The sequence below is a fragment of the Aptenodytes forsteri genome, unplaced genomic scaffold (genome assembly GCF_000699145.1).
Source record: "Aptenodytes forsteri isolate BGI_AS27 unplaced genomic scaffold, ASM69914v1 Scaffold23, whole genome shotgun sequence".
Taxonomy (NCBI): domain Eukaryota; kingdom Metazoa; phylum Chordata; class Aves; order Sphenisciformes; family Spheniscidae; genus Aptenodytes; species Aptenodytes forsteri.
The window spans coordinates 4,561,843-4,573,300 of NW_008796043.1; positions in this window are offsets into that span (position 1 = coordinate 4,561,843).

Consider the following 11,458-nt stretch of genomic DNA (forward strand, 5'->3'; position numbering starts at 1 on the left):
TTAATTTCACTATTGATGGCTGCTTCCTAAAACATAAACAATTCTGTCTCGGTTTGAAAAAAGGTTTATATGATATCCAATAATTGCCTTAAGTGACAGCAACCACCATCACTAGCTCAATGCATTCTCCAAGGTTACTGGACTCAAGAGCATTTTCAACTACTAATTGTTTTTCCGCATGCTTCTTTGTTTTTCCCTTGGTCTGATAATTAATTTCTTCATTCCTTCCTCAGGTTTTCACGTTCACACACTAATTTTCTTCCTCAAGCTCCTGAAATATTTTTGTGTACCTTAACCTTCGGATAGAGCCACTGTCCTATCAGGTAACTCTAGAGCTGCCCCATCAGCCTCAGAAGAGCCCCTGCAGATTTACACGGGTATAGCTAAATGTGGGGTTAGTTATTTACAGATAAAACACCTTTTCCCTTGCAGTTCCTCCAAGCACATAGCATTTGATTGGGGCTTGCTACGGTGTAGTGGGAAGCTCTAGACTTTTTGCACCGGCTTCCTGGCCAGCTACGGTCTTGCCAGAGAGAGCCTGAGGAACTGCTCTTTCACTGCTTGAGCAAGGGACTGACAACAGCTAAAGGGAATTTCTAAATAATCATAGCATCTCCGAGACTTACACTCCCTCTCAGAAACAGTCCTGGAAGAAACAGATAAAGATCTAGATGTGCTCGAAGGGGAAGAATCAAGGAATTGCAGTGGCTGTCAGACTGTCTGTGGAAATAATGTGACCCGCCCTCTGTGAGTATGGAGGAGGGCGCTGGCTTGGGTGATGAGAGCGAGCCACAGCCACCATTACCTTCAGGACACTGAACCCAAAGTTTTTGGCAGTATTAACATGAGAGTTACTCACGCTGATGCAGGAGAGCACAGACATGCCAGAACAAAATGTGTTACCTGTGCCCATCAGAAGCTGTTAGTTGGCAACAGGATGTCAATCTCCCAGCACCGTAAACTGCTACCACTGCCATGACATGCATTCCCAATAGGTTTTGCAATAGCTGTGTGTAAATATTTACACTTACTTACGAGATCACTGTATGCAGTGGAAATCAGAAATGTGAAATCTGTTGACCTGCTCTGATCAGTGATTAATATCATCTCAAATGCAAAAGTGTGCATTCCTAGAATACAGGATATTTCACTATCTCAGAGGAAAATTTCATGTTATGAAGCATCAGTCTTTGTGGGCCTGTTGACTAGACGAAAAGCCATTCTCTCTGAATATTCAACCTACCCATACACCCAAAGCTACTATACATTGAAAGGATGGAGAACTCATTTTATCTGTACACTTCAAGATATTAAATTGCACGTAGCTGATATTGCAGCTTTTCCTGTCAAATTATCCCATCTTTTGGTGGTGGTGGTGATAGAGGTAATGGTGGTGGTTCTGGCTTTCTAACACTAGGATAGGGGAAAAAAAGACCTTACTGAAGCAGAAAGTGTGATCGTAACAATGCAGAAATGAAACAGGATGCTCAGGGGCAAGTGTAATACCTGAACGGTGGTGTAACTCATTTATTGAAAATGACTAGGTTTCATACTACCATCATCTTCTCAAAGGATTGCATTCAGTCCTTTTTGACGGCTTAGAAGTCTCTTTTTCTATCTAATGTAACCTTTACAGACAGCTGCTAGAGAATGCAGCACAATGAAGGCAGGTGCTGAATACAAGATACATTTATGTCATAAGATGAATTTCATACATTTTATTTGAAGTTGATCCATCAGTTGCAAACCATGATCTGACGTAGCTAAATGAGAGGCCCCATTTTGCTGGTAGGGTGGCAGAACGGAAATCATACCTGTAGCCCGCAGCCTCAGAATGGTATTACAGCACTATGCATACACTTGTTGGGGACAAGGAGACCTGAGCAAATGCTGTTAACTTGTTTGCGCCAACCTTCTATAGAGGTTACCTTACCCTTATATTAAAAAACATACTCTAAAAGCATGTTTGCAGACACTTGAAAAGAAAAGATGATCTGAAGACAAACTGCCCCCTATCTCATTTGCTAAATATCATTTAATTCCTTTCCTAAAACATCTCTCCTCTCCCCCTCCCTCTCCTCCCTCCCATAAATTGGCAGTTGGTGATAGTAAGACTGGTGATTCAGTGGGATCCTGAATTTTTTCATCATCTTGTTAGTCCCTGCTGATGGTTTTGGGGCAGTCCTCCGTAAAATCTGTTGTTTCACAGCTGGCAACTAGCAGCTGGCTCGTTACTCCACCTGGAAGAAAGGATGTGGCAGTAATTTTCTGCAGGTCCTGGGGTGTGAGAAGAGCAATCACAGGTGAAAACTCTGGAGCGGCCCAGGCTGCAGACACAATATGAGCCGAGTTTCATGTTGTGGAGCTCTGGACTTCTAAGTTAATAAATCCGAACTGTAGTGAGAGAATGTATTTGGTTCTGTGTGGTGTATGGACCTCTGACAGCAGGGTTTTGCTAATAATGGTTTCCCTGTGAGCCACCTAACATATGGGATTTTTTTTACAGCAGACAATCCTGAAAATCCTGACCCTTTCCATTTACTTGCTTTTGAACACATAGCTTGGCAGTGTACCTAACACCAATTTGATGTCTGCGAAAGAGATTAAGGAAAATAAACAATAATTCCTGCTACTTTAATTCATTGCTGGAAGTTTCAATTGGTTTCATAAGATCAGGTTTTTTTAGTTGACTTGCAAATCTGAAACAAAGGAACATACAAATATATTTATAAATCAAAAGAGTATATAACATCATGTATGCATGTAGACTTAAACATTGGCTTAGACAGGTGGACTCTGCGCTGGGTCAAAAACTGGCTGGATGGCCGGGCCCAGAGAGTTGTGGTAAATGGAGTTACATCCAGTTGGCGGCCGGTCACGAGCGGTGTTCCCCAGGGCTCAGTACTGGGGCCGGTCTTGTTTAATATCTTTATTGATGATCTGGACGAGGGGATCGAGTGCACCCTCAGTAAGTTTGCAGACGACACCAAGTTGGGCGGGAGTGTTGATCTGCTCGAGGGTAGGAAGGCTCTGCAGAGGGACCTGGACAGGCTGGATCGATGGGCCCAGGCCAACTGTATGAGGTTCAACAAAGACAAGTGCCGGGTCCTGCACTTTGGCCACAACAACCCCATGCAGCGCTACAGGCTTGGGGAAGAGTGGCTGGAAAGCTGCCTGTCGGAAAAGGACCTGGGGGTGCTGGTCGACAGCCGGCTGAACATGAGCCGGCAGTGTGCCCAGGCGGCCAAGAAGGCCAATGGCATCCTGGCCTGTATCAGAAATAGTGTGGCCAGCAGGAGTAGGGAAGTGATCGTGCCCCTCTACTCGGCACTGGTGAGGCCGCACCTCGAATACTGTGTTCAGTTTTGGGCCCCTCACTACAAGAAGGACGTTGAGGTGCTGGAGCGTGTCCAGAGAAGGGCAACGAGGCTGGTGAGGGGTCTGGAGAACAAGTCTTATGAGGAGCGGCTGAGGGAACTGAGGCTGTTTAGCCTGGAGAAGAGGAGGCTGAGGGGAGACCTCATTGCTCTCTACAACTACCTGAAAGGAGGTTGTAGCGAGGTGGGTGTTGGTCTTTTCTCCGAAGTAACAAGTGATAGGACGAGAGGAAATGGCCTCAAGTTGCGGCAGGGGAGGTTTAGATTGGATGTAAGGAAAAATTTCTTTACTGAAAGAGTGGTGAAACATTGGAACAGGCTGCCCAGGGAAGTGGTGGAGTCCCCATCCCTGGAGGTATTTAAAAGACGAGTAGATGAGGCGCTTAGGGACATGGTTTAGTGGGCATGGTGGTGTTGGGTTGACGGTTGGACTCGGTGATCTTAGAGGTCTTTTCCAACCTCAATGATTCTATGATTCTATGATTCTATGTGTTGACCTTAACATATATGATCAAAAATAGTTTAAGACAGCTGTAGTTGGAAAATGTGGTCAATGACAACCCACAAATGTTAGATTAAGGATGCTAAGTGTGTACAGGGCCCGTATATCTTGCAGTTTCTTCTCCTGTCTAACATTCAAATAAAAAAACCTTCAATCTCTACTGACCAAGAACTTTGCAGTTTATGAACACAATAAATAGTTTTATCTGTGCTTTAGTTCTACAAGTACTGTCAAATGTTTGCCATGGTGACTGTAAAGCTTTCCTAAACAATATATTTTGTACCTAAGCATTTAGCTTTAAAGGGGTAATTACGAAGTAGAGCATTTATTTGTAAAGCAAACAAAAGAACAACATGCTGCTTTGTTTATTCTTTAGCTGTTTTCCCATAGTAATTAAGATAATCCCAAAAATTACAAAACAACAAAAACATTTAAGCTTTTCCATTTCCAAAATTTGATTAAATTCCCAAGCACACGTTTTTTTAAAAAACACTTAAGAATAAATATAAACAATCATTCCACTTGTGAAACCCAGATCAGGTGTGTACTAGGAAAGGCACTTGAGACTGTGCTACAGTTCCATTGGTTGTTAGCAAGTGCTTAATTGAGCACAGAGATGTTTTCCTACATAAAGATGAACCCTAAAATTATTTTAGATTCTCTCATGGATGGAGTGACAGATCATATTCCCCTCTCCAGATGTGGAATAACAGTCTCTAGCAATGAAAGCACTGCACGAGTGCATTTGCGGAAGTTCATAATCTGTCCCAAGTTACTTATCAAGTATTCTTAAATTTCATTCCAAAGACAGAGAGATGGATAATTATGATACCATCTGGAAAAGGTGAGTTCAGTAGTCACAAATCTAAAGAAAGTCCTGACCAGGAGAATGGGTCATTTAAAGCATCCTTGAGAAAACCACCTTTGTTCAGCAGGTTACAATGAGATAGAGACAGAAAGAAGGTGGCTTACACTGAATTCGTGAGTGAGATAAATTCATTGCAGAATTCAAACATAGGGTAAAGGATGATTGCTTCCTATTAAGCAAAAAATCTGCTCTGGGTAGTGGTTTCCTTAGTAGGAAGCAATGATTTACCATGTAACAGGTTACCACAAAGAAGGCAGTGAGCTATTTCTGTCCTTTGGGAAAAGCACAAGAAGAAAAGGGCATGAAATCAATGAGGGAAAACTAGATTGGTTATGAGGAAAAGTTTCCTAAAAATAAAGAAAAACCTTCCTGGGAAACCTAATTACTAGGGAGAAAGTAAGCCAAATCCTGGAGAGCATGGTTTATATACAGCTGAGCTGAGCCAAGGGAAATTAGCAGGAAACCTGTGAGGTGTGTTAGGATTTTATGATCCTGGGCCTCCATCATGGCATTCACTTGCACCTTCTTCTCCAGCATTTTGCAGCAGTGGAGCCTGAAGGCAGGAAAAATGACTGCAGGTATGTGACAGCAGATAAAACCCCTCGGCTAGAGAACTTTCTGCTGTCACCCCTGTTTCCAGAATAGCTCCAAGCCTAGTTCCCAGCCTGAGCTGAAACAGTTCTTCCAGACCTCCTCCTCTTTGAACAGTTCAACATTAAAGGCATATTTAGTTTTCCCAGGCTACTCTTCCTTTTAGTGCGTAAAGTTATGCGCTTTAGTGTTTGGAAAGCTTGATTATGCTATTATGAAGATACAGAGTTTAATTGCCCATGCATGCTGCTGACTCCCAAATCCATCTCGTCTCCCAGTCTTAACTAAGAGCTTTTAATATGTGAGGATTTTCCCAGAACCAGGAGCACACATAATTCCAAACAATGATCCAGTTAGGAGGAGGGATAAGAGAATGAGATGTGCAGCTTTATCCACCCTGCTAGATCTCAGGCAAAACAGCACTACATGATGGTCAACTCCATCAAATACTGCCAACAGATCTAGCTACATTAGCATAGTAATTAGACTAAAAGTTTATAGCTAAAAGAAGATGGCCCACCAGAGCAATCACCATTGTCTCAGTGTAATATCTTCATCTAAAAGCCCAGCTGTGAGAATATTTTTGGCAGAAAACAGGCAATAATAGGCCCCTCTTGGTTATGCCCCCTCAAAAGCTGTCTTTTGTTTTGTATGTATCTCAACTTCTAGCTAAAGGGAAGCGTGTGATGAGCAGTGAAATTGCTTCCAAATCTTAGGCTAGCCAGCACACATGCTACATCCAGTATAGAATATTTGACCTCATTTTCCTTAGACTGCCCCTGTAATAATACTTTGCAGAGGTGCAAAGGCGTAGGACAGTACTGACACTTGGCTATATGTGAATCATTACACGATGACCAAACACTTCGGACTAATGCCCACACTAGATATTTTTTTAAAAAATCTGTAGTTCTCTTTCTGCCTCTTTCCTACTATATAGTGTCTGGCTGCCAGTCTGCCTGGTCTTTATTCTAGTTTCCACCCTCATTTGCCCTAGAATTTCTCAGTAACTTTTTTTTCCTGGCACATATGAATACCATAATGTCATAATTTGCTCAATGTTTGAATCCAGGCTGTCAGAACGAGTTCAAAATATGTCCATTGGTCCTAATAAGCAATGCAAACATTCAACATGTAGTACAACGCTGACACTGGCTAGGAGAACTCTATACTGTTTTATTTCATTCAATCTTCCTTTATCTGTGCTTTAGGGCAGCTGCCAGACTGTCATGTCACCGTGTTTCTGCTTTTTATTCCAGGTATTTTAGGATGGAAGAGGAACCAGAACACTGGAATTACATATTTAATGGTGTGGTGTCTTGTTTCAACAGATTGTGAATCACTTTGGAGGCACACTCAGTTTCATGTATCAGTTCGTTTCTCTGTCGATTTATATAGACAGCTTGTCAACAGATGTTGAATCAGTGCAGAACTTTCTACTATCAAGAGTGCTGTTGGGAGCAAGAGAATTTTGTTTGTCTCACATTCAGGGGGTGTGTAGAGACCAAAGCACAATATTCAGATTTTACTTCTCTGCCATTTAGTAGTCATGTAAAAGATAGTAAAATTGCACTAAGAGGGGTTTTGGTGGGGTTTTTTTTCAGTCTGTGTAATGCCTAAGAGCAGTCAGTCGTAGCTGAGAAATACAGACTCCACAGTAAGGATGGAGACGATCTGCTAATGTCCCTTCAGTCAAAATTGAAAGACAAGCATGAAGAACATATCCTTCAAGATCTTTATGAGTGCCTTTAAAGCATTTAAATCAAACAGTTAAGAAATTCACAATTAATTTTGTGTGAACACCATGATACCGATAACTGAAACACCAAAGCAATTGTCTCCCAGCTAAGCACTGTAATACAATAGGCTATTCTTTTCCAGGAGGTGCCATAATCAAGCATTATTTGGCAGAACAAAGATAAATATTTGCCCTTCTCTAGAACTAGGCGAACTAGAAATGTTACATAGCTTTTACAAACACTGTTCAAAAGGCCTGGAAAAACAGACCTCTTTTGGAATTTTCTCATGAAAGTGATGAAGGCTTTCAGAGGAACTTCCTCCTTGCTTTACAAACCGCATTTCAACAGAAAGCATACTGATGCTAGTTCAGGACCTTGTTCATTCATGTGCGGTCTGTGATTCTGTGGTAGGGTAGCAGTCTTCAAATTTCATTTTTGGAGTGAGATGAGACATTCTTCGTGTAAGTGTGACCTCCTGATTTCTAAATGGGCTATCCAGGAAGACAGCATAGGACAACTCACATAGGATGGGATCACAGGAAGCCTGTAGTCCAACCTCCAGCACACGACTGGGTCAGCCATGGGGACAGGCCAGGTTGCTCAGGGCTTTATCCGGTCTTGTCTTGAAAATCTCCATGCATGGAGCCTGCAAAACTGGATATACGTCAACCTAAGATGTAAATGTATCATATAATAGCATGAAAACATACATACAGCCTGCTCACCCAGTGCTAGGGCAGAGGGAGTAAGAGAAGGGGAGCTAATCTTAACCTTCCCATTTACACCTGTGACTAGAAGCCCTCACCAGCCTTTTAAATACAGAATGAATTCACTTTTTCAGAAAAATCCGTTTTCAGGACATCCTGAGGCATTTTCCAGCCCTGCAGCACTTGACAGAGTAGTAGCTGCCATTTGAAGAACATTTTAGAATTGGAGTAAGATAACGCACTAACCTTCAGAAAAAAAGATTGCAGCTACTGTTTTCTTTTGGCCGTCTTTTGAGACAGGAGCCCATTCGAATAAAATAGCTTCACAATTAACTCATTGAAGTGTTTAAGTCAAGTTGGGTTTGTTTTTAGAGATTTCTTAAAAACAAAACTTTGTAATAGCTGGAGAACAACAGACACTTTGAATTGCCTAATATTTTTGAATGAGCACACAACTTGCTTAGAAAGGCTTTGATAATTACCCCAGCATGCCAGTTTACTGAGCAAATGAATTTTATACCAAGTTGTTAGCAGTTTTTTTAAAGAAACAAGCAAATGCCCCATAGCAATGCTTAGTGGAGGGAAATTTTAGCCTCCTAACTGAGAAAAGGAGCATGCTGTAGGTGGTGTATTTCTAGCTAATTAGCTGAAAATTAAAAAAGTTCAAGGAAATAATATGAAACTACTTGCTGAATGGTTTATGCCCTGGAGCAAAAGACACCTTCATAATGATAAAATGCTTTTAATCACCAAAGGTTTGTCTAATCGTTTCTATATTGATATACAACACACAGCACTGAAACTGTGCCAGCGTGGCCCGACCCAAAATTCACTGCAGTAAATGATAATGGCACTTGGAATGAATTTGCCTAATCTAAAAAAAACCTCTGAAGGTCTAATCCTTCCCCTTTGGAAAAGGATCAGGCCAAACAGGCACAGTTTTGTCACAGCTGCTACTTGAGTCATGGTTTTCATACTAATTTTTTCTTTAAACATAAGAATCCCGACTTCTGACTCCTTGAAATGTGTGTATCTGTGTAGGTGGCTGAGCTAGCTTTGCCGTAAACTTTGAAAAATGTCAAATGGAAACCTGGGCTGCGTGGAAAGTTCAGCAAGAGCGAGGGGTTTCCTAACAGTTCACAGCAATGGTGCACGTGGTTTCCATCCCACCTCTCGGGGGGGGAACAGGGATTTAGGGGGTTGACACAGTGTGCACTAGCAGTGCACAGAGAAGCAGCTGTGAGTGTGGGTAACTGTGACCTACCCTCCACACCAAACTTTCCTCCACAGCTGTCGCTGCTAAGCTGAGCTGAAAATCTACACAGAAAACGTGCTTAAAGAGCCTAAATTGGTCTTACTGTAAAGGCGTTTTTATTTCAGCGAATTGACCTGTAATCTTCGGCAGGTTTCAGTTTCAATTCATGACCTGTTATCTCTCTCCTCTAACTGCACTGACTACTCCTGTTACTACAAGGAGGCATCACCACCCGGCCGCTGCCCCACTGCTTTCATAAGATGACTCTGCTACTTTAACCATTGAGCTGCTTGTCTACCAGAAGACATAGGAAACATGCAGAAACCTGCCAAGGATAGGGTTTCTGATGCAGGCGCTGGCTCCGTACCAACCCTGCTGACACAGACAGACTGCCGCCACCCTTTCGTAATTCGCTTCTTTTTTGCTGCATGTCAGGCTTCAGAAGGTGCTGATTACATTTACGTAGTTGATAAACTTCCTAATCCAGTGTCTAATTTCACCTGCATGTTGAATTTTTAATCTTGTAAAGATTCTTAAATCCATAGCTGGAATATGCCCTCTGCACTGGAAGAACCTGTGGTGGAACAAGTATTATATAAGCTAAATGCACGGGGGGGGGGGGGGGGGGGGGGTGGGTTTTTTTTTTTTTAAGAAAAAACAGGACTTGGCTTTATCCCAAAGCAATTAATTTATTCCTTTAACTGAAAACAAAAAATCAAGACATCCGATCTTCTCAGTGTTATATATAACTTTAATCAGTTGATGGGTATGGCCTGAGTAGATCAATCTGAAGAAGTATGTTTGCAGCATGTACTTAACTGAGTGAAATTAAATCTACAACACTCAGAAGGTTAATCTGTATATCCTTATTAGAAGCATCAGTGACCTTCATTACAATCTTCTGAGCATACTACCTCAGGAAGCTAAAATTCAGTGGGCATGTTGTTTTTCTCTAAAATCTCCCTGGCCGTCGGGGACTAATAGATCTGTAATTTAAATCTGAGGTTGCTTTTTTTTTAGGGCACATGGTTATCATAGTATCACATGCCTGCCAGGTTGTCTAAAAGGGGAAATGTGCTCAACTCTTGTGAAATAGCAAATTCTGCTGTTAAACTTATTTCTCTCCCTCCTTCCTCCCTTTTTTTTCCAACTAGGGAGCCAAACATGCTACAGGTGTGAGGGATAGTCTTTACTCACCAGAACTTTAAAAGTGGATCCATGGTTGGCTTTAAAGGAAAAATCTTTGCTCCCTGGGTCTGCTCTGAGCTGCTAGCCTCTATAATGAACTGTGACTAGGGAGATCCTTAAGTGAGATAAAAGAGAGAAAATTTATAGCACCATGGTGAGGCTGTATGTACTCACACAACCCAAACCAAGCAGGAGCAGGATGGCTTAGCGCTTGGATTGGAAATCTATAAGGAACATCCCTGCGCACAGGTCTTGGCTGCCTGTGGCTGCTTCAGATCCTGGAGCACTTTTCAATGAACGTGTGTTATCCCCAACGCCTAAGCTCTGGTCGGGGTAATTACACTCTGCTTAGTTAAACTCCCCCTGGAAATCAGAGCAGCACACAGCTCTACTGTCTGCTCTGAACCACCGTCTTGAGCTGGTTGGCAATGTTCAGCTTCACGCCGAAGGTGGTTGTGCTTTGCTGGTTGGAGAAGTGATCCCTGTGCGCTGGCTGTAACAGTGTGCGAGATTATTTGAGACCTGTTAGGGTAAAAGATGTTGTAAAACCGTGAAGTGTTATGTTACTGCTATTCCAAGAAAGGGCTTATGCCATAAGTGAGCGATGGGGCAGTGACTCAGGGAGCGTTTCAAAAGTGCTGGGGTAATTTTAGGGACACAGAACTGCAGCGAGACACCTAAAGGGGAGGGAGCCAGATAGAAGTGGTTTGAGCACAGCTCTGGAAAGTCAGAACTCCTCTGTGCTTACCTCATCTTAGCAAGAGCTAGAGCTATTTCTTAAGGACTTCCTTGAAGAAATGTAAGCAAACCGATGTGCCAGTTACAGAGAGATAATGTCATTTATTTACATGGCTGGTCTATTGTCACAATAAGCTGGTAATGTTTGCAAGGCACATATGAAGCGTTAGTAAGCACTAATTAAATATTTTTCTCTGTCATCGCATTTCCCATAGACGACAATAAAGTTTTTATGCTACCTGTTTTAGTAGCTAATTCCAGCTATGACTTGCCTCTACCTGGCAGCTTAGATACATTTATTTGCTAGCATAGGGAGAGCCTATCTCCGGATATGTAACAGCAAACAAAACCTGTTAGCAAAGCGCTTAATCTCAGGGGCGCTCAGAGGCAGGAAGGGAGTGCAGCTCTCCGCGCAATGACACGGGCTTTGCAGACACAGCGGCGGCGGGGCAGGCGGGCGAGCAAACGCCGTATTTACCTGCCCCCGCGGGGA